This window comes from Condylostylus longicornis, unplaced genomic scaffold, assembly GCF_029603195.1.
Source record: "Condylostylus longicornis isolate FDR11 unplaced genomic scaffold, ASM2960319v2 ptg000118l, whole genome shotgun sequence".
Lineage (NCBI taxonomy): Eukaryota > Metazoa > Arthropoda > Insecta > Diptera > Dolichopodidae > Condylostylus > Condylostylus longicornis.
This window is the reverse complement of record NW_026578086.1, coordinates 95859-118902: the sequence shown is the minus strand read 5'-3', so window position 1 is coordinate 118902 and position 23044 is coordinate 95859. Positions and strand designations below refer to the sequence as shown.

At 26.2% G+C, this 23044-nt stretch overlaps 1 long non-coding RNA gene across 1 annotated transcript in view; it reads left to right on the top strand.

Moving 5' to 3' along the window:
• Positions 1–9966, top strand: part of LOC129614727 (uncharacterized) — a 35298-nt gene extending 25332 nt beyond the window's left edge. Inside the window, exon 2 of the long non-coding RNA XR_008697397.1 lies at positions 8409–9966. This is a non-coding gene — a long non-coding RNA (uncharacterized LOC129614727). The remainder of the gene's footprint in view (positions 1–8408) is intronic.
• Positions 9967–23044: the final 13078 nt, after the last annotated feature.

The following is a 23044-nucleotide window of genomic DNA, read 5'->3' as shown; positions in this document are numbered from 1 at the left end:
CAATACTCAGCTATATAACTATTTAGAGAAGTATGATATAATAAGTAAAAGGCAATACGGCTTTAAAAAGAAATCTAGCACAACTTCTGCGTTATTTGATGTTATAACCCATATTGAAAAAGAGCTGAACGCCAAAAAGAAAGTAGCCATAGTATTCTTCGATCTGGCAAAAGCTTTTGACTCAGTGGATCGAAATATTCTATTAAAAGTATTACGCAGTTTAGGAGTAACTGGAACCGAATTTAGGTGGTTTGTAAGCTACCTCGAAAACAGGAAACAATACACAGAAAACGGAGACCTACAAAGTAAAATTGAAGATATAGACTATGGTGTTGTTCAGGGGAGCTCTCTGGGGCCAACACTATTTCTGTGTTATATAAATCAAATCGCCAACACTGTCCTTAACGGTAAAATATATATGTATGCTGATGATTTAGCTGTTGTATACGCTGACGACAATTATGACGATATGCAAAATAAAATTAACTGTGATAATAAAAAAATTCTGGAACTTATGAATCGCTACAAACTGACAATAAATACTGCTAAAACAAAGTACATGATATTCAACACAAATAACAACGAAAGGCTTAATATAAAATATAACAATAACGTCATTCAAAGGGTTAAAACCTATAAATATCTTGGTTTAAAAATTGACAATGAATTAAACTGGAATTATCACGTAGACGAACTCAGTAAAAAATGCAGGAAAATAGCTTTTATTTTTAAAAAAGTATCTTCAATCATACCTGACAATTTAAAAAGGCAAATTTACTATAGTATGTTTCATAGCGTTATAACTTATGGAATCATTATTTGGGGACCTGGGTCGAAAAAAAACTTAGACAAAATAAGAGTATTGCAAAACAAAGCTATCAAAAATTTATATGAATTACCATTAAGAACATCATCTGACCAATTATATGAAAAGCTTAATCTGATTCATGTCAAACGTCAACTAAAACTGCTACAAATTGAATATATACACAATATTTTACAAAAACACATCTTAACAAACACTCACTTTACACAAGGAACCCAGATCCACAGCTATCCAACAAGAACTGCTACAAACTACAGAACAGACAAGGGTGGATCCAGTAAAATATATAATGCTGCTGTATCAGAATACAATAAAATTCCTACGTGGATGAAAACAATAAAAAATAAATCATTCAAATTTCATTTAAAATCGTACATCTAATAACTCATCTTGGTTAATAATGCAACTAACATCCGAGATTGCTTCCAAATAAATAGATAAATCTAATTTGTCCTCAATTAATTCTCTAATCAATTGAATGTTTCTTATTCTTTTTCTTATTATTTAATAACTATTTGAAACTTTTAACTTTTATAGAATTTCTTTTTTTTTTTTTTTCTCTGTATTAACTATACGTATATGTATCTCTATAGAAAAACAAACATTTTGTAATACTGTAATTTATTTTTCTTATCTTAATTGTTTATTTTTTTTTTTTTTTTTATTTTGTTTTGCCATTTGTTCTTAATTTTAAATTTAACTTACTTATTATGTAATTTTATACAAAAATAATGGTATGTTATGTAATTAAACATTGTACACTCTATACGAGCAGACCTTGCTCTTCAGAGAAATAAATAAATAAATAAATAAATGTTGTTATTAATTTGAATAGCTTTTTCAATTAGTTAAAACAAAAGCCAATTAGACCTTCTAATTTTAATTACTACTTTACTTATTACTACGATATTAGGTTGAGTGTGATAATAAAAATTTATATTTAGTTTTATTATCTTGCACTTTGGGTCATGGATCTCTCGAATGGACAAGCGAATTAGCATAAATTTATCATTTTTTTTGTTACCACTCTCTAAACACCAGATTGTTACTGAGTGTACGATTACATGCGCCAATTTAAGTCATTCTATTCTTTTGTAGAATTATGGTAAATCCCCGATTTCAATCTTCAATACTTCATCTAGTCCTTTGCTTCTTTTCTCAATTTTAATAATTGAAATATTTTACATATATTTTAAGCTAAACTATTTTATAAATTTCGAATGCTCCTCTATTAAAGGAAAAAAAAATTCAAATTTCTGAATTTGGAAAAGCGCAATTAATTGTCTTTAATTCGATTGAAAAATTTATGATAAAATTTTTATAATTTGCAAAGAATTTATACATTTATTACTTCCTTCGTAAAAATAGTGAAATACAGAAAAATATTTTCAAGAAGAATAAGATTCCCTAATACATGATAGTTTTTGGAAATTTAATGGAATTTTAATGTTTTAATACTAATAGAAAATGTTTTTATGCGAAAACTATTGGAACACGGCACTTTTATTTATTATCAGAAATATTTTGTACTACAGCAATAAAATTAACATTAATTTAAAGGAATTCGTCTTTAAAAATTAAAATATTTTGAGAAAAATTAACAATATAGCGATAGAAGAGTAATTTTATACAATATGATACAAAAATCATAGAAAAACGGCCTGAGAAACTCAAGGGGCTTTGTCTGACCCAATTTCTTAAAAAAACTACCAATCATTTTGACTGTTTTACTTTCAAAATTACTTAAATATTTGCGTGAAATATTTTAATATTATTTCTAAAAAAAAATTTAAGCATTTTGTTGCTTCTTGAAGAAAATTTCCATATTTTCCTTTATGGAATCGAGAAAAATAATATGATTGTATACTGAAAAAATATTTAATTTTCTGTCGCCAACGCATAATTTTACATTATTAGAGCTTTTAAATTTTCTCCTCCACCACCCTTTACTAATTTAATATATATATATATATATATTTGCATATTACTTTAACAAGAATAATAGAGAATATAGAAAAAATTCTTAAATTTAAAATTCAAACATAAAATAAATTACAATTCAAACTCAAACAGAATACATACATAATTTTAGTCTAATTTTTAGTTCAACAAAATATTTAAATACGAAATTTCTTAAATTATAATATGAAAATTCTTTTTTCCAACACATTTTCCATACACAAAGCATTTAACACGCAGCAAAACAAAAATAAAAAAATTTTTTTCCATATCTTTAAAATTCTGAAAAAAAATAAAAAAATCCTTTCGTCCTAAATTTTTCTTCTCTTCCTTTCTCTAATTTTCACTTTTGTGTTTTGTTTTTCCTACTTTACATATAAGTTTTATTTTAATTTAAATGAAAAAATTATCTTTAATAAAAAAATAAAATAGAGAAGAGGGAAAAAAAAATCAGGAAGAAAAAAAAAATCTCCTCTCTATAAAAACCGACCTCTATTTTAATTTTAATTAAAACAAATAGCACCATCGTCATCGTCATCATCGTCATACACACCATATAATCCTATCCCTTTCATTCTCTTATACTAAAACAAAAAAAAGAATATGTAGTCCAAAATGGTAACAAAATCAGAATAGAACGGAACTAGAAAAAGTAGAATTTTATAACTCGGATTTCTTGATGCTCTTTCATTTCACATACTGTACCTATTATATTACGTATAGCATGTTATGTGCAGAATTTTGTAAATGGTTTGTATAGCGTGTCTTATATACATTTAAATATAACTGAGTGGAAAGAAAAAATATTACCAATTAGTTTAAGTATATTACATTTAACTTGACATCACGCACACACACACACACAAAATTCTCAATTAAATTTTTCTCAATTACATAGGTTTATGCATAGGTTATGTACAATGTTCTGACTACACATAAGTTATTTGAAGTTTACTTATTTATATATTCTAGTTTTGATTCAAAATTCTAGATTTTGATGTTATTGCCATGTAATTTAACATTTTTCAAAATTCTTTAAGATTCAAACAAGCAAATTCTTTATACAGTTTCCAATAGAATGCAATTGGAATATATTTGGATTAAATTAGAAAATTTTCCAATTACAAACTTCTTTAGAACACTCTAAAATCTTTAAGTATCGAATAGCAAATATCGGAATTTATGACACAGATTCAGCAATAATGAAATGTTAAGCTGTTTTTGGACTGAAATTAATTAATAAAATTTCTAAGCGATCATGACGACTTTTACGGTGATATAATCAGTTATAAACCAGACCGGACACATTTTTTAATATTCTTTGAAATAAGAGAATTAAGATATGTCAAAAATTGATCAGGCCAGGTTGTCAATTTCAAATGAAAAATTATTGAATGCAAAATTTTCTCAACGAATAAATTTACTGAAAGAGAGAGAGAGAGGGAGAGAAAGAGAGTATACAATTACTCAATATTAAAATAATTTCGAAATTAACCATGAATTTTCGAAAAATATTTTTTTTTTCTGTTTGCTGACAACCCATTTGGTAACCATTTGAACAACACAAAATTTAATTATAATTTAAAAATATTATTCCCATAAATATTGAAAAATTAAACAGATTCTAAATTAGTATTTAATTTAGTGTATAATTTAAGCAAATCACTCTGTATATAAATTATAAATTACATAGTATATGTGATATTTTAGAACAATTACTTTATATGTGAATATTATTGTGACATAAATAATTATGACACTCATATTGTACATACATAGTTACATAAAATAAAATAAATTTCAATTGTTTTAATATTTGTAAGTAGGCAAACATAAAAAAAAAAACGAAACAATTTATTTATTTTTTACATTATTGTTTGAATATTAAATTCTACATATATGACTTTGTGTATGTGTGAATGTAAGTATGAATTTTCTCATCATTTATTATGTATGTGTGCATATCAAAAGGTAGATTTTTGCTTATGATTCTCAATATAAATTTTCATAATAAATTTTATTTTTGTTGTATTTTGCATTATTGTACTTTGTATTTTTCATTTGGTATATACTGGTATATGGCCGCCATTTTATTATAAAAAATATTTTAATTTCACTTGTTTCTTTAATTCTTGTTCTCATGATTTTTCTGTCTTTATTTGTTATATAATATTTTTTTGTTTTGAATTTTCTGAATGTCCTATTGCCTCAGTTTACATTTTACATTATATGCCACTTACAGAAAAAAACACAAAATTATAATATACATAAACAATATTATATACAATGTGCAAATAAATGTGTATACATTAATATATTTGCACGTCTATATAGAGATGAAAGTATTATAAGTATAATAGTCATATATGCAAATATATACAATTAAAATGTCTATCTTTTATTCTTCAAATACTTTTATATAAATATACAAACATACTTTAAAAAAAAAAGTGGTAAATATGAATTTTCTCTTATCCACTCACCCATTATCTTATTATTATTATAAAAAAGAAATATGTGCATTTCAAACATTGTATAACAGTTTTATACAAATTTCCTTAAAATCGAGAGAGACAGAGAGATGTGTGATATTGGGAAAGAAGAGGCAGAGACAGAGGCAAAGACAGAGTAAAAAATAAGTGTTAAAATTAGTAAATTGCTCTACAAACACTCGATAAATGAAAAGTAATAATATGTAAAAATATAGAACAATGATATTTCAATGGAGTATTGAAGTCTGATAATAATGGAATATGTACACGGCTATTAATATAACAAAAATTAATTTTATTATATTTTCTATTACATTTCGTAGAAACTAGCTAATCTCATTCTATTAATTAAACACGCAAGCTAATTAAATTGCCTATTTGTTCAACTCAGAGCCCGTACTAAACAAAACAACAGTATTAGCTCCAAAGTTAGAAATTTAAATTTTTGCAGCAATTTTTACATTATTACCATAAAATATGCTGACCTGAACTGAAAATTAAAGTAATTTGAGTAATAATTCGCCGCAATTTCGAAATACAAGAACAATGCTGGTGATTAAATAGATTTCTTAAGATAAACGTAAAATTTAATAAAAATAACTGTTGCTAAAACAAACAAATAACTTTAGGAATTCAAAAAGAAAAAAATTTTAAATAATAAAATAGAAAAAAAATTTTTTTTAAGGGGTACCCACACCCCTACCCATCTACCCACACATCTACCCACATACCTACCCACCTACCCACGAAATATTTGTATAATGTAAGAAAAAAAATAAAATCCAAAATGTTCAAGTAAAGTGAAGTTAAAGAGAGCAAAGGAAGTTGAATGGTACTTGAGATGCTTTTAATGTTTCAAAAACCAAAAAAAAAAGAAGAAAAAAAAACAAATAAAACGCTTTCCCTTTTTTTATTTCCTTTTTCTCTCATTTTTTTCCACTTTTGACTTTTAGGACATTTTTAAGTTTTTTTTCTCAATTTTTTTTTTTACCTTCTTTTTCTTATTATTTTTTACATTATTATTTGTTTTACATTCCCAACATTCATCCATCCATCTCCTTTACTCAAATTGTTATATTTTTTGTTTTTATTTTATTTTTTTATTTTTCTATATTTGTCAGAATTTTTTTTAGAGAACAGTGTTGTTATTGAAGCAATTGAAATTATGTTTTATCACATTTTTACTACTACGAGTCTCTCCCTCTCCCCCTCTCTCTCTTTCTGTTTTTTATACTCGTATTATGTAAAACCAATGGTAATTGTAAAAAAAAAAAAACGAAAATGAAATATAAATGGAAATCATAAATATTATGAATCTAGGTTACGAATGCTGTTCAATAGATGGCAGACAATTGAAATGTTACATAAAATCATTTTTGTGTTCAGATTGCAGAAATTAAAATGTGGGAATTTCTGATTGCATAAAAATAAAAGTACCTTGGCTAGAAAATTTTATTGAAAAATCAAAACTATAGACTCGATACAAAGATTTATCAGAAATTTTGTGAAATTTATTAACAGAGTTATTAACGAAATAAATCGGTCCTGAATGCCTTCAAATTTGTATATAATTTCTTCAAATTTGCTAAAATTCCAAAGGAAATGAAAAATATTTCAACACTAACATGTAATACAAACATTTTGCATAGTATTTCCGTCCCCGTTACTAGCTCCTCCCAAACCTAGAATATGTGGCAAAATATATCCTTGAAAATGTATCAAACCAATACAGTTGAATATTAAAAATGAGTAACTAAGCGAATGTAAAATTATACATAAAGCTTGTGTTATTGCATACAATTTATGAATCCGGTGTACCTTCTCAGTGAAGCATTGGTCCATAAGAGGGAGCTAGTTTGGGCGAGATGTGGCTGGTGGACATGCCGTTGTCAGACATCCCTACAGAAAAATTGCTCGGATTCATCAAGGGTGTGGGTCTCAAGGGGGTTGTCTAGGACAATAGATATTTTAGGTAGTGGTATGTCATCGTCTTATTTTTCAATCCAATCTAATCTAAATACAATTTAAACTATGAAAAACTATCACTACTTTATGTTAATTAGTGAAACCATATGGTGACGACACTCTTATATTATTTTAATTTAATTTTTATCTTAATTAAAGATCCGTATATTCACCATTCCAATATTATTATAGTATGTGGTTGGGAAGTGGAAAAATTTTTTTATTTAATAACCTACAACCAGAGGCTTTAAAATTTTTCTATCGCATAATTTAGAATACGTTCTTGCGTTTTTTCTATTGTCTATACAACAGAAAAATAAAATTATTACACTGGAAAAAAATACATTTATTTTTTCTTTTAAATTAAAAAAGGTTTTGTTTTTTCAGAATTTTTCCATTTAAATATAAAAATAATAATAAAATTTTTACTCTTTTTCTCGATTTATCTTTTTCCTTAGATATTTTTTTTTATAGGTTACAACGACGTTGCTTTCTTTTCCCGTCAACTATATTTTTATATACAATATATAATAGGTAACTTTAACAAGGAACAATGTATGATGCGAGTTTATATATATGTTTATGTGTATATACTGTTATATAAAATTAAATTTTATAATAATTATAACTATATACGAAAAAAACCAGAAAATATTGAAAAGAATTCTAAAATTATTATAGAATTACTGTAATTTTATAACAGACTTAGATCATATATTGCTTGTTCACACAGAATTATTCAGTACCTATAGAAAATAGAGTACAACGCACTGATTGAAAAGTATTTGCGACAAAAAAAAGAGAAAACAAATAAGCATTAAAACTGAAATAGAAATGAACACGGATTGAACAGAGAATATAAGCGGATTATAGTTTTAAATTAGACAATTAGGTTTTTGCAGTTATAGAGCGTTAAAAATCTTGTTTCAATAAAATTTCTATGTATGCTATATGCGTTAAAATGCAAATAAAGAAATTAATGAAATCAGAAATATAACGGCAGTCATTGAATTTCTGTCCTACACTCTTTCATTTCATATCCAAATTTCGAACCCTGTCTAAGTACATAATATTAGTTTTATGGTTTTTAAGATGTTTTATTAATAAAATTTATAAAAAATAATAATTAAAATTTAATTTTAAATACAATTTTCTTTTCATTTCAGATTTTTCCGAAAATTCTGATGAACATAAATCAATTTCCAACCATAATTTTAAAATATCGAAATTGTGTATAATCGAAAATTAAACATCAAACCTGGAACCATCATTATAATCAAAATGTATGTGTTAGGTAATTGAATAATAAAATCCTTTAAAAATGATCTAATATTTTGGTCCGAAAACGGATTTAAAAATAATTAAAATTCTATATTCAAAATTTTTTTATCTACAACTGGGTAATTTTTCATTGTCGTAAGGATCTTGCTAAAAATTTTCAAAAATTCAATTAAAAAATCCTTTTTACCTCTGATTGTTTTTCGGCCGGGAAATCCCAATTTAATATACCACAAATATACAATTTTCTAAAACAAATTTTCATTTTCAATAATATTTTTTATATTATTAAAATAATAAATTAAAAAAAAATTTATTTATTTTTAGAAAAAAAAACAAAAACAATAATTTCCATTTAAATATCAAAGTGATTATTTACTCCTAGAAAGAAAAACAAATAAAATTCATTTTTTGAATGAAAAATTGCAAAAAAAAACAAAGTGTTCAATTACAATTTGAATTTGTTTTCGATAAAAAATAAGTAAACAATAACCTCAATTTTTTTGTTCTAATTCATTTTCAATACGAAATTATTTTATTCTTCTTTTATATTCGAAATAAAAATATTGTAATTAAAAAATAATTTTAATAAATAAATTTAAAAACTAAAACAAGGATTAAACAACTTATACTGCCCATTGAAAATCAAATAAAATAAAAAATAATCAAAAATTAAAACGAAAATTCTTGAAAATTATTGAAAATTGTTATTTAAAAATAAAAATAGTATTAAAATAATTATTAAAATAAATAAAAAAAATTTTAAACAAAATTATTTAAAAATTAGGAATTTATTGTTAATAAAATCTGAAAATTCATAAATAATTTCAAATAATTCATAAGAAAACTTGAAAACTAAAGAAGAATAAATTAATAATTAAATAATTAATTAAATAAATAATTAAATTAAGAAATTACAAATTAAAAAATATTCAAAAAAAAATTCACTTTAAATACCGAAAATTTTTAATAATTAAATTTTAAACAATTCCAATTTCGTAAATCGAAAAAATTAATTCGTGCTCCCTCGTCCCCCACCTCGTCCCATAAACTTTAAAAAAAATTATAAGTGCAAAATATGTTCAACACAATTTTATTAATAAAATAATTCAATTAAAAATAATAAATTCCAAAAATCTATTTAAGAATTTAAATAGTATAAAAAAATTATTGAAAAAAAAAATTATGAAAAAAATTTGTGAAAATTTTATTATAAAAACAAAAAAAAATTATATCAAAAAAATACCAACAAAATGTTCTTCTTATTGTGGTGCTATTTAACAATTAAATAATAAAAAAATAAAAAAAATTCAACAAATTCAATATAATAAAAATAAAAAATAAAAAATTTTTGAAAAAAAAATAAAATTTTTTCAAAGAAATTCTTATATACCGGAAAAATAAAGCAGAGAGCAACAATTTATTCTTTTTATTTAAAATGAGTAAGTACCCTCCCCCCCCCCCTTCCCCCCCTGATAATATATTTTTCATTAAATTTATTTTTTATTCAAAATTAATTTTATTCAGAATAAATGAATGAGTATTTTTTAATAATTATGAGTACAACAATAGGATATTTTTTTTAGAAATAATTATATTCAATTAAATTTCAAGAATTAATAATGAGAAAATTAAATAAATCTCGTAAAAGTACAAATTATTATAAATAGAAAATAGATTGGTAGATTGGTAGATTCCAAGGGAACTGAGTGGGGACAGGAGCATCCCCCCAAGCCACCGCAGCCATTTCTGACTTATTGTAGCCACCCCACCCTCCCGTCTATAATATCCCCGTCCCAATCACAAAGCCGGAGATATCCCTAAGGGAGTTGGACAATAGTTCCCGAACACTTAGGGACCCACGTCCAAGACAATTGCGGCGCCGAACAGCCAGTGCCGGACAGTCGCAGAGAATGTGCACGGCGGTCTCATCGCCACCCCCACAAAATCTGCACAGGGGGGAGCCCGACTTCCCCAGCCTGTGCAGGTGGTATTTCACCGGGCAGTGCCCCGTGAAGAAATTCGCAATAGTGCGAATTCGGCTCCTGCTCATCCCCAGCAACTCCGCAGCGAATCCGCCGGAGCACGCCGGAACAAACACCTTCGCATGACGGCACCCTTTCGTGTCCCGCCAGTGACGACTGCATTCCGCCGCGAGTAGGCAGGCAAGCCTGGCCCCCACGGCGGAAGAAGGCAGACCACAGAAAGGCAGCGGCTGCACAAAGGCAGCCCCAGATCCCCTCCGCGCCAACTCATCGGCAACTTCGTTGCCCGCATGGCCACTATGGCCCGGCACCCAAATGAGCATCACTCTGTTTTCCGATGCCAATTCCATAAGTGCAGCAAGGCAGCTCCAGACCAGCTTGGATGTAACCTGAGCTGAACGGAGCGCCAGCAGTGCAGCCCTGCTGTCTGAGAACACATAGATGGTGCGGTTTCTATACCCCCTTTCCAAATTGATTCTCAGACAGATCTCTATTGCATGTATTTCGGCCTGGAACACCGTGCAATACGGGTCAAGGGTTGCATATACACGCGTGTCCGGAAATAGAAAATAAATTTTTTTTATTTATTCTTTAAGTATTTAATTTAAAATTCGTGAAAGTTTTTGAACTTCACAATAATATTATGTTCTTTATGAGTTATTATACCAATTTATATAATTCAAATATTTTCCATTTTCAGCTTGAAAATATTATAATAAATTCTATATGAAAACTAATTCGACAAAATTACCACTCCGATAATTGAACTAAATACGACACTAGTCGTATGTCCGGCAATGTTTTTTGCCACAAATTTTGTATTGTAACAGAAATATTCCATATATCGTACATTGGGAAGAATAACAACAAAACACAAAAATATAACTATAATTTCCGGAAATTATAATAAAATTATTATCGTAGTAGAACTATTCTACAAGTATATGAATAAATTATAATAGTAATAAAAGCAAGTTTTGGGACTCTACATTTTGATTTATATGTGATTGTTCTCGTAAATGTGCGATAAGTGTGATATATGCGACATATTTATAGAATATTTGTGTTATCTTACAATAAATCCTAAAATTTTATAATATATTGTGAATTTATATAATGTAGTTAAATTAATTGAATTAAAAATCAAAATAAATCGAATTCAGAATAATTGGAAATTTAGGAATTCTAGTTCAAAATATACATCATTGTTAAGTAGGTAATATAATCAGTCTAATTAATAGAATTATTTTTCTAACTATTCTTAGATCTAGGTTTTCTCCAGATTTCTCTTCTGTATAAACAATATGCCGCATTTCTCTGTGTATCTAGTATACTTAAATTTACTTATACATTCTTTGATATTAATTTCTCGACTCAAAACCAATTTATTCAATTAATTTTCAAAATTACCAAATTTCTAATATTAAATAACAATCCAATTATTCCGAATTATTCTGAACCATTAAAATAAAAAATATTAAAAAATTTTTTAATAGAGCAGCAGCCATAAATTTTTTGAAATTTTTACTCTGGTCTCATTTTAATCTACTTACAACATACACGTCATGTAACTCCTATTTTGTATTCTAAATTCCAATTTTTATATTCTAATTCACTGACCAAATAAATTATTTAAAAACTCTAAAACTTGAAATTCTTTTTTTTTTTACTCCAATTCTCTAAAAATTTATTTCTTCACTTTCTAGAAACTAATTTCTCATAAAAAATATATTTGTTCATAAATAATTTATATTTTTGTTATCATTTAATTTTTTTTTAGCCGATTTTATACTCACAAATCAAAAAAAAAACACAAAATAAATTAAATACGAAAAAAAAAATTGCACGCCTAACAGTATGCAATTTTCATTTATCTCGTTAATCTTCAGCAATTTTTTTTTTTTAACTTCTGTTTTATTATCATTCTGTTTTATAGTCTTGCTTATTCGAAAATATTTATTTAATTTTATGAATTTTTTATTTTTAGGATTTTTCCAAAAAAATTTCTTTAAAAAAAGTGCTTATTAGTTTTACTCTGTCCGGCCGTCTGTCTCTCCCTTAAAATCTCTCCGCCTTAAAAAGTTATCCCTCCCCCCAATCTTTAAAACAGACATTTTTTAGCTATTTATTGTAGTGCCACCATAAGCGTTTCTTAAATTTTGCAAACGCAGAAAAATAGTGACTGGCTTCTTCTACTGCGGCGTGCTATACTTGAACTTTTAAAATACAAAGTGATCGTTAAAGTTTACCGTTATCTAAAATCCGTTTTTTCCGAAATTTTTCATGTCGTTTTTCTAATTTCAATTTTTCATATAGACCCTAGGTTGTGAAAATCTGAAATTTTAGCAGCTCTTAGACACTAATTCATTTCATTCCTCTCCATAATAATTCATTTCATTCCTCTCCACCCTCTCTCAATTTATCGCCTCACGAGATTTCGTAAAATTTGAATTTTTAGCATCTTATATTTCCGAAACTGCAAGATATTTCAAATTTCTATAAACGCAGAAAGCTAATGGTAAATTCTATGCCATTTAAAAATGAAATTATTTTTTTCTTAACTCACTCAATTAACCCTTAAATTCGAATATTATTTTAACATATTTTTCCAATTAATTTTTTGGTTTTATTCAAAGATTGAATACATCGCTCATCGTGGAGGTATGCAATTTTTGAAATAGTATCGTATATGAATGAAAGTAATTTTAATAGTGCAATAGGTCTAGGCACAAAGGTTATTTTTAAAAGTAGTATTTTCACTTGTTGAAAGGAAAATTGCTACATTACAAACCATTGCTTTGATCCAACTTTATTTTTTTTTTAATTTAATTTTCCTAATACAATATTTTCGCATTTATGTACTTACTTACTATAAGTACACATTGTATGTAAATGCTATTTCCAAAAAAAAAAAATTTATGTCACTAAAAAAATAACCTAAAACCTTTTAACAAAAACAAGTAAAAATAAATTTTGAAAATATTGCGTTTTACCGCGGGTAACAGGAAACTATTTTTTCTCTTTTGCTTTTTTTTTTTTGATTCTCTCTAAATTTAACCCCATCGAAAATACAATATTAATGAAAGTATTGTTTAAAAAACAAAAATATATATATATACGATTTTTCCTATCAAATTCTTAAAAATTTCCGGGGCAACAATAACGCGAATAATAACTGACAAAAACAATACCATATTTTACATATAAAATTAAGGACGACAATAAATTTTCTGTTTTTTAGCTGCGAAAAGGAAAACTACTACTAACAAATTTCAAAAAACACTCCAGAATAACAAAAAAAAAAAAAAGAAAAAACCCATAAAGGTTTTTTACAATATTTTTTCTTGATGTCCTAGTTATCATATCCAACCGAATATTATGCAATTTTCATTCCATGCATATACTCTCACATGCACATACATAAAAATTATTTAACAAGAGTCGAACAATAGTTGGACTACACTCACACACATTAAAAACACAAAAACTTACAAAATTTGCAAAAATACAAGGATAACAAGAAATCAGAATTAAATTACAAAAAATACAGGGAGAATATTCGGAAATGACAGGATTAAAGAAAAAAAATTTCCAATATAGTTACCAATAAATCGAATGGCATACAAAATTAAAATCAAATCAGAAATGGAAAATGCAAAAAAATTTTTCAATAAAATTGGAACAATCGAATGAAATTGTAAAAAAAAAAACAAAATAGATTTTCGTTTTTTGTTCCATTGAATTTCCGTGGTTCAAAATATAAACTAGATCTAACATTTAAATCTAACCACCACTGATTCCACCAATTATATAGAGAGAGAGCGAGAGAGAGCGAATCACCCAAAATCTTCACAATATAATTTTAATTTTTACAATAATTCAAATTCAATTTAAAAGGATAACACACTATGTACTACCGTTTTCAATACAGGAAACCGGAAAAATGACTATTCAAAAGAAAAACAAAAAAGAAAGCAAAAACTGCAATAAAGAAAAAAAACACAGAAATTTTATAAAGAGAAAGTGGAAACCTAATTGCAAACATTCTGCAAAAGAACAAAAAAAACGACAAACTTCTCATAACTCTTTTTGGCACAGTTTTCACTTCTGAATCTGAAAACAACGAAAACTTTTTCAAAAAAAACATGAAAAAAAGCACCAAAAAGAAATGGAAGATTGCTGTAATGAAAAGGAGCAGAAAAATCCTTTTTATTGAATTAAAATTTTTTTTTTTTTTTGTATTAAAACTGAAACGTGAAGAAAACGACAACAGAAAACGCAAAAACAAAAAAAAAATAAGAAGAAGAAAAGTTTCCGTTCTAGTTTTAGCGTCTTCCGTTTGAAAATATGAGATGCCGAGTTGAAAAACAAATTAAAATTAATTTTAATGTTTTCGAAAAAAAAAAACAAAAATTTCTCTCATATTTTTTTCATACCTCAAACCTCTTCTTCCTTTACTATCTTTTTTGTTCCTATAAATAAGTGCAGAATTCTATTTGTTTGGTTCCACTATTCCTGGTTTTTCTTTTCTGCTTTTTTGAATTAAGGAAAATAAAAGTTTTGTCTTCATTTTCGTAAAATTTAATTTTATCATTAAAAATTATTTTGGTATCCTGGAACATATTTAAAAAATTTTAATAATAGCAATATAGTAATTTTACTACATTTTGAATATTGCAGTACCTTTTTTAATATTTAAATTGAATTTAAATTAAATAGGTCGTATTCACAATTTTGAGAGGCCATTCACAAATCTCACATAATCTAAGAAATCCTTTCTTTAATCCTGTATTTTGTTGATCATAACAAAATTGCATACTCAATGATACCAAAATTTCGAGACTAAACCGAAAATAAATTTCGGTTTTCTTAAAATTTCTAACAAGTCCAAATTTATTTAAATTTTAAATGAAAAAAATTAATCATTGATCCTTTTAGCCCTTTCACTTTTTCTGAATAATAATTTAATTACCCTCCAAGCATTGTAGAATCTAGTTAATAAAATTTTTAAAACTTCTTTTCCAAGTAATTCCTAGTTTGACTTCATCTGTGTCCCTTTATCCGTTCATGTGCCTGTTTACAAAACTTCTACACTGTTTATAACTGCAATTTCATACTCAAATTGATCTCTTATACTAGAAATTTAATTCCTTGGAGAGAAATCCAAAATATGGTTTCGAACATCTTTCTATTTTTTAAGGAAATGTTTAAAAACTTTTGAAGAGTTTTAATAATATTCTAAATTTCAATAAAATCTGTAAATTTCTGAACTTCAAATAATTTCTCAGTAGATAGTTGGAGAACAATGTTAGAAAACTGAAGAAAAATAATCTCAAAATCTTTTATTTGAAAATACTATTAAAGGTTGATTCTTTTGTGGTTCCTGTAGGTTTACGAAAAATAATTTGAGAACTGTGAAGTGTGCTTATTAATATGACATAAATTAGTTGCAGAAAGTGCTCTGATTCCTCCAAACTTCCCAATATATGTTTTCGAGAATAATATTGTAATCGGCAAATCAATTTGTTTTAGTGTTAATTTTAAAATATTTTTATGGTGTATGATGAAAAAATAATGGTACTGTAGAAATATTGTGAAATATTAGACTTCACAACCCCTAGAGGTATGCAATATTTCGTATATTATAAAAAGCTTATACATGAAATTTCATATAAGATAGCTCAATCATCCGCAAAACCATCTAACTTTTAAAAAGTTTCGCGAAAGGTTGGAAGAAGGTGTGTTAGAAGAAATCAGGTGTCAGCAAACTGAACGTTTACAACAGGCCAAATATACATTTTTATATACATAAAAAGGAATAATCAACCGATTTGATTGAAATTTAATATTTGAATTCTTCGTATTAAAACAAGGGACATATAAATTTTTTGAAAAGATCCGAGCTTGGAAATTGATCTTAGGGCCGATTTTACAACCCTAATATTTCACAACGCCAAGAAGTATGCAATATTTTGTATATTCTAAGATTTAACAGTAAACATGTTATGCATATTTTATATTTAGATTTAAAATTTTTATGATCTTTGATTTCTCTTATAAATAATCCATTATTGTGAATTATTCACATTCGGAATAAATGATAATCTAAAAAAATCTATAAACAAATTTAAATTTATTATTATTTTAATGGTAACAACACATACACAAACAATAATATAGTTATAATTTTATAAGCTTTATATTTACTCTCTTTCTCTCAAATTTGAGTAAAAAGTGAAAGAAAAAACACTTTATAATTACTCTCAACAATGACTTCCTTTTTTTTCCATCTAAAAAAAATTTTTTTAATACTCAAAACGCTTTTCGTCATTCATTTTATATGTATACAATTTACATAATATTTCATTTTATTTTTTTCTATGTTATTCATTTATGAATAAATAAAAATTGTTATAACAATAACAATAATAATAACAGTAATAATAATAGTTACAAATGCTAAATGGATTTATTTCCTTCTATATATTTTGACTCCAATTTTTATACCCATACGAATGTATGTTCGAAGGGTATAGTAAACTTGCCTTACCATTTGTAACGCTAGTTGATAATAATACAAGATACAGGCTCAAGTGCATGTTTTTAATCAGCTTCCAATTCTGAGTCGACTTAGCTCTGTCTGTTCGTCTGTCTCAACGATAACTCGAAAAATATTTCAACTAAATTCACCAAATGTTCACAAATGGCTCATTATAGAAAATGCCAGAACCCTATTTAAATTGGATATGATCGTGGTACTGTTTTGGGTAGCTGCCATAAAACTTCAAAATTTATTTGAAAACTTCCAATAAAACTTCAAAATTTATTTGAAAACTTCCAATAAATTTTGAAGTTTTATGGCATAATCTCAGAAATTATTGAAGCTATCTAGAAATTCCGTGAAAACAAGTGTTCATTGAAAAAAGTGAAAACATTTGGGCTGTTCATGACACATGGAAAATCATTTAAATTTATTGACTTCTTGTGTCAACTATAAAACTTCAATAGTAGTGTGGCCATATCTTATAGAAAATATTGAAAAGATAGTGCTGAAATTTTGTATAAATTAATATGGTAATACGGCAACTTATACTTTCAAATACGGTTAACAAATTCGTGCGGGTTGTTGACATGGTCAACTCTATTTCTTCTTGTTTCTTTTATTTTTCCTATATTATTCCTATATTATTTTTTTTTTTTTTATTATTCGCATTCGAGTGCTTTTTCATAATATGCCAATAATATTGACGGTTCGTTAAAGTTGAATAAACGGAAGTAAAGTTATAAACTTCCATTTATTTTTTGTTATTTTTTTTTTTTACTTCCACAAAAACTCTTAAAAATCTTGAGAAGTTTTTAAAAAAATAATAGCAACTCCTGCTGTTTTATTTGATGTTTTCATGGTTCTTCTTCTTTTTGGGCTTATTTGCTTTTTTAAGCTAAATTTTGTGTATTTGTGTAACATTGTTTATTCTCCTACACACAAGGAAGAAAAATATTTTGTTTTTGTTGTTGTTTTTATGTTAAAGGAAATGAGTTAAAATATGACTTTCATATACTCTTTATATTTTGATTTGAAAAAAAAAAATTTTGAGGAAATCAAAAGATACCGAAAGAAGAAAAAATGCTTGAAAGCACCCAAGGACAATGGGAATATTTCACAGGAGGAATATTAATTTAATAGAATTATATTTGGAAATGTTTTTTCCGTGTTTATGCTAATCAAAGAAGAATTTAAGTATAACTATAGGACATTTATGACAATTATTGTTATGACTGTAGAATTTTTTTTAATATTTTAAAAAAATATTCAAACCAAACGCATGAATGAATAAGAAAAGACGTATGTATTTCCTGATTTCACAGCATTTCTCAGTTTAAATTGTACAAAATTCCAAAAAATCAAATAGAAATGAGCTATTTTCCGTGAAACTCCAAATGAAAATGCTCAAATAGATAACACGGATGGAAAAGAACAATGTGATAATCTTAACGGATGTATAATCAGGCCCTCCCCGAGGTAAGGAACACAAAAAAAATTTTTGACAAATTTCAATCACTAATTTATATAAGAGAGTAAATAATTAGGAATATTACACTTATGGTAACGAAAATAGGCAGGTCACAAATACTTTTTATACACAAGTTTTTTTACATTGCCAACAGCAAATCATACAATTTAAAATTGAGTTAACCTCGTGAGTTAACCTCTTCATATCATCTACATCACAATATTTTTGCAATATACAACGATGTTAGAAAAAATTTTTGAATAATTATGACCAGAAACAGTTTAAAAAAATCATTGTAACAAGAAAGAACCATAACTGATAATTCTTGTCTTGAGAGTTTCTTTACGAGCTATATGGCCGGTCAAGTGTACGTCTTTGAAATTTAGCCGAACAGAGCGAAAGTTTTCTTTAAGTTAACAGTTTAGAAATACGGACAGGAAATTTGCAAATCTCCCAAAATTTTTTAATAAATAACAGATTTGGTAATTACATAGACCCTTCTAAATTGTAATGGATTGCAACTCATAATTCAAATAATAATAATCACCAATAAAGCTACAGCATGTGTATGACATAGATAATACATAATATAGTCCCGGGACTCCTTGTACACCAAATATTAAAAATAAATTCTTCAAAGTAAATATTTAATAATAGATCAAAACTGCTGTAAAGATAAAGTTAAAACTTTAGAAAATTCAATTCTTAATTAAATAAAAAAATATTAATTACTTTATAAGCTCTCTAGTTCTCTAAATATAAAAAGTGTGCTCCATATTATAGCATATATACACAAAGAGAGAGAGAGAGAAAGAGAACACTTTTTTGACATCAAAAGAACTTCAATAGTATAAAAAAGAATCAAAAAGGAACTGAGCATAAAGAAGAATTCTAATTTTAATTTCTCGTTATATACACACATAGAGTTGTAACTGTGCATCTAGAGAGCTACTTTGAATCAAAAAAAAAAAAAAACTTGCTCATTCAGATCGTCCTTATCGTATCCTTTGAGCAAAATTTTTGTTTTTCTTCTCTTGTTATTATTATTATTATTTTTTAAATTTATTATATAATAAAAACTAAATTGAAACATTTCATCATCATTTTCCATTTATTCAATTTTCTTATAGGATAAGGTACTTAAAAAATATTTTAAAGATGAGTAAAAAGAAACAACAACAAAAAAATTACAAAGAAAACGAGCAAAAATAAATAAGAAAAACATTTTTGCGGATGCTTTCTATTTAATAATGAAATTTACTATACCTTTACTGGCTGCTGTAATAAATTTGATTTAAAAAACAAATACACGCACATTATATGAAAAATTTATCCATGCCATATAAGCGAACCTACACCCCTATGTATGCCTATACTATATCAAGTTAAAAGTATGGCAAATTAACGTATACTCTTTATAATTCTAGTAGTCGTTTGAAGAGAAAGAATTGAAGAGAAATCTTAAAATCTCATATATACACCATTACAACAAAGTGGATTTTAAAATTACATGGATAACATTTTGTAAGAGAAGAAGAAAAAAGAAAAGCAAAAATGAGAACAAGAAAAAAATATTTTTGCTCTTGTTTTGTTTTTTTTGATTTTTTTTTTGCATTATTCCAAATTACTCCTTTGAAAATTTTCACTTTTATTTTTTGTACATTTTTTGTTTGCCTCAGAACATCGCATATGTGCCGGCTCTGATTTTTCTTTTGATGTTAATATTGTCAGTGATGATAATGCTGATGATGATGATTATTATTGATGATAATGATGATATAAAAACGAGTCCTTTAATTTCCTTTTAAAAAGTTACTTTTTTTTGTAATTTTATTTCTTCAATTTTTTGTGATTTTTTTTTTTTTTCGAAACAAAAATTGATCCAATAGAACAACAACAGAGCCTCATAAAAAGAAAACTTCAGTAATATGGCAAAAAAAAAAAGAAATCCAGTAATATGGCAATAACTCTCGAAGGAACAAAAAATATATATATATATATATATAAAACAGTAAAAAAGGATTATATTGCTTTTTCAGAATGAATGTGTGTTCATTTGTATGTGTTGATATATTCATAAATATATATATTTAATAAAAAAAAAGAGGAGAAAATCGTGCATGTGATTGCTTAATAAGATTGCCAATTTGTATGAAATTTTTAACTTTAATATAATAGAGGAAAAAATACAATAGTTATTGTGAATGAAAGTATTTAGATTGGAATTAATGGAAAAATTAAGAAATGAGAAAAATATATTATCAAGGATTTTTAACCTTATCATAGGTGAAAACTATGTAGGGTTTGTTAGGTGGGCAGAGGTCACCAATATTTAACTGTAAGTAATTAGTTGTTGATTACCACTAGAACTTCACATTTGAATAAAAATAGTATGTAGGAATGAGAACTAAGAAATAAAAATTTCCAAAATGCAATTAGGAAAGGGGAAAGGTATAGATTAAAGGAAATCGACCGGAGATAAAATGACATCCAGAGCTCATTCCATAAACCTGGGTAGAAACTCTGAAATTAAGTAAGAAAATATTCATATAAATTACTTAATATATAAGATACCTACTATAAATTCTTTCAACATGTTTGTATAACCACCGGCCACCCTTTAAAATAAACGGCACAACAGGCATAAACAAATAAAAAATGAAGAGCCGTAACAAGGATGGGAAATACGTATATTTTTTTTTTGGTTTTTTTTTCATTTTGTAATATTATTGAATTGAGATGTGTACATTTAAGGGATGTATAGGATGTGACAGAAGGCTCAGATTTCATGGCATGGAATGAAAAAAAAAAAAATTATTAAATTCTATACTGCCTGTTTTTTTTTTCTGCCTCTCTCTTTCTCTTTCTCTCTCCCTTTCTGTATATATATTTTTGATGTGATCTGTAAGGACACTTTAAATGTTTGTTGCTGTTGTTATTTGAATTCAAAATTGTTGAATTTTTAATAGCACAGATGGGGATGAAAGTTTTCTTCATTTGATTTGTTTTTGTTTTTGTTTTTTTTTTTTTGACCCAGTTATTTATATTACATTTTTTTTTTTTCTCTCAAACTCAGGAAATATTTTGATGGAACTGGACATCTTTATCTTTTCGTTTATCTGGTTTATTTTTCTTTTTTTCTTCTTCATTTTTATGTTTGTTTTCGTTTTTTTATTGCCGTTTTTTTTTTTAACTCAAATTTGTGTCAAATTCTTCTATTTTTTTCAATTTTTATATATAAAAAAAAAAGTGTTGAATTTTTACTAGCCCAATGGTGGTCTTTTGTGATATATGAAAACTGTGTTTCTAGTGGTGTTGATTGGTCGATTATCATTTGTAATTTTTTAGTTTCTTAAAACGAAAATTTTTGTATGAAATTGTGAAATTCTGTGAAATGTCAAGTAATGGTTATTGCATATGTATAACAATTTTTATGATAATAGAAACACACACCTCAATACTGTCAGGTTCCTTTTATCTTTTGCGGCACTGTGGAATAAATGTCTACTAAAATTGGTATCATAAATCTCTTCTTCTTTCTTTTTCAGTTTCGTGTAAGAAAAAAAAATATGAATGAAGATGTCATTTACTTCGTAACCATGTCTGTAGTCGCACGGTTTTATTTTTTTCCTTCTTATGCATGTAGAAACCTTAATATCTATGGGCAAACAAAAACTTTTCCATGCATGCAGCTTTTATATATGTTTTTTTTACATTCTCGTTTAATCAAAATATAGAACTCTCATATTAATTTTACCGTCTAATTGCTTACATAGTTATTGTTCCAAGGATCCATATCTGAATCGTCAATATTCGTATCCCTTCTGTTCCAATTTCCTGCTGATTTATATATTTCTGATCTACACATATCTCTTCATTAGTAGTAGCAATTTTAACCATGCTAAACTTGCAACTACCCAACATAGCCATATCCGAATTTGTGGATAAAAGTATAAGAATAATTGTAAAGTTCCGTTATCGCCTCTTTATATTCTTTATCGAGAACTTTTATTCGTGTCTCAACTTCATGTAAAACTTCTGACTGAATCACTAACATATAAAAACGTTTAAATGTACAATCATTACAGACCGACGCCTTGTCCATTATTTTACTGTCATAAACTTCTCTCCGGAATTCTTACCAACTTTACAAATACTCAATAGGGTTTTACAATTTTAAATGCTTCTATTTTTAATAAATTAAAATTTATTTTTATATTATTTTTTTATTTTTAATAAAATTTCTTTTTTTTTTTATATTGATAAAATATTTATTACTTTAGAAATAGGCTTCATAGAACATTTAAGTATTAAAATAAAATTTTATGAAAATTATTATTGAGACCTTCATAATGTAATAGAAATGGTCAAAAGATCTTCGAACCATCAATATTTTTTTTTTATGTGTAAGATTTCAATCTCATTTTTGAATGACATTTAAAGAATGCTCTTGTCCCACATAAAAATATCAAATGAGTTTTAAATGATTTTTATGAATTGAAACTATAAGCAAAAAAGAAAGAAAAT